The 5,813-nt window shown below is 34.6% G+C and overlaps 1 non-coding gene across 1 annotated transcript; it reads right to left on the minus strand.

The window, feature by feature from the left end:
- Positions 1 to 4,033: 4,033 nt before the first annotated feature.
- LOC128035106 (small nucleolar RNA R71) lies at positions 4,034 to 4,140 on the minus strand. Its single transcript, XR_008191510.1, has one exon. It is a non-coding gene; the product is annotated as a small nucleolar RNA R71 (small nucleolar RNA).
- Positions 4,141 to 5,813: the final 1,673 nt, after the last annotated feature.

A 5,813-nucleotide genomic window follows, 5' to 3' on the forward strand; every position in this document is an offset into this window, starting at 1 on the left:
TCGAGAAACCCTAAATCCTCTGTTAATTACATCCCCATCCACTCGTTAATCTCCTATAAGGAATTTAGCCACTCATATTATTCATAATCTTTATCTCAATTGAATAAATCATGTGAAGAGCACGACCGATTTGGGAAAGAAAAGAGATTTGAAAAATCATGGATTGAATATCGAATAGGGAACAGAGTAGCAAATCAATTGATTTGAATAAAGAAATCAATCAAATGTAAGAACAAGTAAATTGAAAAACTTTTGAATCAAAATTGAATTCAAGGGGAAAAACAAAAGAGTTAGGAAAAGCCGAAAGAAAAATAATCTAATTCTACTGCTAAACTACTAAAGTTTTGAAGGCGTCTAGGATGACTTAGATACTTCAAACCCCTAATGTCTTATTTATAGATGTGTTTGCAACCCAAATTAGGTCTTCGGCATGTCCTAGGTTTTCATATAAAGTTGATTGCCAGGATGAAAATAACCTTGATAAACTTAGGGAGCACGACGACCTGTGTTGAGCCACACCCTTTGCGTGGTGCAACACGACACCCAATTTCTACCTTGTGCCGTTCGTTTTGTGCTTTGACATTCTAGGAAGCTTATGCATCACTCGACCCTTACTTCCACATTAATTGGGCCTTTATATTTCCATCCTACACACTCAATTAAACCAATTAGTACTACCTAAGGCCTGTGTCGGCCTATTGGGTCACAACACTTACAAAATGTGTTAAAAAATACTTATTTTATTAATATTTAATCCTACGGCCTAATTACCGAAAACAAAATATAAAATACTCAATTGCCTAGAAAACAATCTCTTTAAGTGCAGAATTGACCTGAATTAACTATTACATCTGACAACAAGTCAAATACCCTCACACTTAATTCTTTGTTTGTCCTCAAGCAAACTAAACAAAACAAAATAAAAACCAAAAATAAACAAAAACTGAAAACAGGAAATAAACATGCAAAAATAAGAAAATGTACTTGATCTAGCTTGATACATGAGATTGGATTGGAGCATTGACACTAGAAAGATTTGCTTATATATATAACTCTAGCTAGAAATTTAAACAATTGAAAGTTGTTTACACCTAAACAGATTAATTCAATAAATTACAAAGTAAACAAGTTTAAGAAAATTAAATATATAGCTCCATCAAAATGTTTATACGAATATAGTATTTATTTTTGCAGGGTATAGTTAGTTCGATTATTTTTTCCTACTGGATTTATTTTTGTCCATGCTTTGAACTCTAATGCAATAATATTTCCCCGATAATCCCTTATGATTTTTTTATTTTTTTTGTGCCAATACGATCGAGATTTTTCTCAGGCACTTTTTATATGGGTTATATTAGTCACATTGCATCATTTCAATAACCATAGATTTTCTTGAGTATTTTCTTTTAATTGAACATATTATACTTTTACAAATATAATTACCTACTCATATCTACCTTTATCACTTGGTATATTTAATCTCTTTTTCCTATTTACAGTCTAATAAACTAAACTAATTAATTTAAATATAAGCGAACTAAATTATTTAATTTAAGGCTAGATTTATAATTTAAAAAAACAACAACCTAGATATATGCTTTTAACCAATCACTTGTATTTCTACAAGCTCAAGCACAAAGAAAACATGCAATTAAAAATTAAAATTAAAAATGAAAAAAAGAAAATAACCGAAAAATTAAAAATTTTCCCAAGTCACCCCCACACTTTATTCGGCACATTGTCCTTAATGTGCAATTAAAAATATAAGGGAAAGATGTTACCCGATTGACGTGATACGTGTAATCTCAATTAGTGGGTGATAATTCTTGAAAAGAGTTATATTTTAGGCCTTTAGTCCTAGCTAATTGCTTGTATTTTGGTACATTTAGTGGCATGTTAGGACATTTTATTAGTATTTTTATCATTTGCATTAGGAGCTTTGGACTGTGCTTACATGTTAGATACTTTTAATTGCGTGTGGAAAAGTTGTGTTTGGTGGTTTGGCAGGTGTAGGATGTTGAGAAAGAAATAAAGGAGTGAAGGTTTGCTGGGGCAAAAGGTTGGATAGTTTGCCACATTGTATGTCGTGGTAATTCAGAGAGATGACCGAGTCAACACTCAATGCATACCAATCTCAACCCAACTCTACTTGTACCAGAAAAATCTACCTAAAAAAGAGGAGAGGATATTGTGGGCTGTTGGAGCTATCCTAGGAAGAAAAGCTTATAAAAAGCCAAAGGTGGAAGCCCTAAAGGATGTGGAGATTCAAAGGCAACAATAGAGGGTAATGGCTACGTAGAGACGGAAAGAGAAAGCTGAAGGCAGTCCCTCTCAGCCACCACAGGACAATGTACTGCTGGATTACGAATTAGTTTGGCAACAACCATCTTCCTAAGTTCTTCCATTATTTCTATTTTTGTTCTCCTATAAATTGATTTGATCGAAACAATGTTAGATGTTATTTTGAACTTGAATTTTAATTGCCAACCCATGAATTAAATCTCATAGGGTTGGGATTGCATGATGAAACTTTTATTTTCTTTAATGGTTGAAGCATATATTTGATTGAATCTACTGTTTCATTCAATTGCTTTTATTTCTTAACTGTATGTGTACATTCTCTAGACATAGATGAGTATGCAGTATGCACATAAACTAAATCTAATTCTGAAAAGGTTGGATTGGTTGGACTGAAATTTAATGATACAAGTGGGTATTCAATCGAATACCTGCAGTAGACTCTAGACATAGAGCAATGTTTGTATAGAATGAAGGTGAAACAATGTAGAGTCCCGTGTTAAGGCCTATAGACACAAGCCAGGTAACTTTAGACCTTGCTCTCGAAAGAAGCAGATCAGTTTAGGTCTCTTCCAAGTAGTAGGTTAAGTACGATTTGCAGAGGCATTAATAAAAGTAAGGACAGATTCTTAGTAATCCCAACTTTCCAATCAACATCGTAAACCTTCTATCCTTTGCCGTAGTATCTTTGCCATAGCATTCTTAGTTGTTTATTTATTAGCTCGCATTTTATTCATGTAATTATTCTTGTAATTGCCATTGCAGTTTTACTTTTCCTTTGCCTTAACATTTTCTAATATTAGTCAATATACATTTTGCACTTATCCTTATTATCTTAATTTACCACTGCTTACTTAACTCGGTTTTGCCATAATATTAATCATTGTCATAACTTGACCATTTCTATACCTAATCCAATCCCCGTGGAGACGATATCACTTATCACTTTATTACTTGATTTAACGTGTATACTTCCACAATTCACATATCATATTCCCACATGACAAGTTTTTGGCACCGTTGCCGAGGATCGGCAATTTGGTGTAATTAGGTTTGGTTCTTTTACTTAATTTCATTAGTTTATTTAACTTAGTTTAATTTAATTTCTATAGGTTTGTCATCAGTGCATGGGAAGAGGCATTCCTGCTAACAAAGAATATCCTTTTGACCCACAGATTGAAAGAACTTTACGAAGAAGGTAGAAAGAATTGTAAAAAATTGCTAGGAATGAGAATGATCCTGACCTCAATGATAATTCGAATGGTCAAGATGTTAATCCTCCTGTTCATAGGGTGATACCTAGTCTGAATGATAATTTGAATGGTCAAGGTGCCAATCCTCATTTTCGTGGGGTGATAGATGACTGAGATAGACCAATCTGAGAGAATGTTGTGCCAATTTTGGATGACCTGAATCCAGGGATAGTCAGACCATAAATACAGGCTCAATAGTTTGAGCTGAAACTGGTAATGTTTCAGATGTTGCAAACAGTAGAACAGTTTGGTGGACTGCCCACTGAAGATCCAATACTGCATTTATGACTTTTTCTAGAGGTTTGTGACTTGTTTAGGCAACAGGGTCTTCCTGAAGACGCTGTTCGACTTAAACTATTTCCATATTCTTTAAGAGATCATGCGAGAGCATGAATGAATGCTTTACCATTGGAAATAGTGGCATCATGGAATGATCTTTGTTAGAGGTCTTTGCTACGGTATAATCCCCAAGCATGAATGCTAAGCTTAGAAATGACATCACATCTTTTCGGCAATTGGAGAATGAAACACTATATGAAGCTTGGGAACAATTTAAAGACTTAATTTATAAATGTCTGATGAATGGATTCCAACACTAGACTCAAATGAATATATTCTATAATGGGTTGAATGCACGTACGAGGATGGTAGTTGCTACTTCTGCCAATGGTATTTTGTTGGATAAATCTTATAATGAAGCATATAAGATTTTAGAAAAGATTTCCAATATTGATTATCAATATCCTACCACAAAGGTTGAGACGGGCAAGAGAGCTGTTGGTACTATGAAGTTAGACATAATCACTTCATTGACAGTCCAGGTATCTTCTTTGACTAATATGATTAAAACAATGAAAAGGCCTACTGCAGTCCAGTAGATAAAATCAGCCGAACTATCATGTGTTTATTGTAGTGAAGTTCATGTGTTTGATCAATGCCCATCAAATCCAGCATCCGTGTGCTATACGGGTAATTTCAACCGAAACAATAACCCCTATTCCAACACGTATAATCTTAGGTAAAAGCAACATCCGAACTTTAGTTAGAATAATTAAGGGTATGGGGAATTTTAACAATACGACAAGATAGAATGCCATCAATGCACCGTTTGTTTATACTCAACTTATGTTGAGGCAAAATGTCTAGCAAGGTCAGGCATCTGTTTCATCATCATCATTTATTGAAGCCTCGCTGGAAGAGTATATGGCCAAGAATGATGTTGTAATTCAGAGTTAGATTGAGTTTCTCCGAGCTATTGAGAATCAAGTGGGGCAAATAGCAAATGCTTTAAATTCGAGACCACAAGGAGCGTTGCCAAGTGATACTGAGAATTTGATATCATAAGGGAAGGAGTAATGCAAGGCCATCACTCTTAGAAGCAAAACTCTACTTGATGACATTGCTTAAGATGCCATAGTAGGAGAGGATGATTCGAATAACAATTAGGTAAATATCCCAGAGTTGTTTGAAAAACATACTAAACCTAAAAAGGGTAAGTAGTAAAATGCTGGGGCAGAATCAGAACACGTTGTCAACAATAATGCCATGGCAAAACAATATCAACAACCTGAAGGATGACCACCTTTACCTTTTCCTCAGCGATTTCATAATTCTAAGTAGGATATTTAGTTCAAAAGATTTTTGGACGTTTTGAAGGAACTCCATAGCAACATACCACTAGTTGAAGCTTTGGAGCAAATGCCCAACTACATGAAATTTATGAAAGATATATTGTGAAAGAAGCACAGATTGAGAGAATTTGAGACTATTGCTCTCTTGAAAGGTGCATAGTAATGTTGACAAATAAATTACCTTCGAAGTTGAAGGACCCAGGGAGTTTCACTATCCCATGTTCAATTGGAAATCATTATATTGGTAAGGTGTTATGTGATCTATATATTAGGAAAACCACAGTTATAACACAGTCAAAATGAAACCATTCAACATATTATATCCATCACAACAATTAACTAACTACATAATCTTTCCAACATCATAATAGCATAGAGTACTGAAATTACTAATAGTAGAATTTAAAGGAAAGATAAAAGGGTTTGATTGAGCTCCCGCAGCGCCGATCCGTTCAAGCCTGAGAGCCACTTGAGATCTAATCAACAACGAAATAAGTTATGAACTCAGTGCGTAAAAGACGTTATTCCTACCCCCATCCGCTACACAACATCTTCGGCCATCCCAACTCACTGTTAAAGACGTTCAATGCCCAACCAACTCTACACACCTTAGAGTGTCTATGTGACACAT

Source organism: Gossypium raimondii, chromosome 11, assembly GCF_025698545.1.
Source record: "Gossypium raimondii isolate GPD5lz chromosome 11, ASM2569854v1, whole genome shotgun sequence".
Taxonomy (NCBI): Eukaryota; Viridiplantae; Streptophyta; class Magnoliopsida; order Malvales; family Malvaceae; genus Gossypium; species Gossypium raimondii.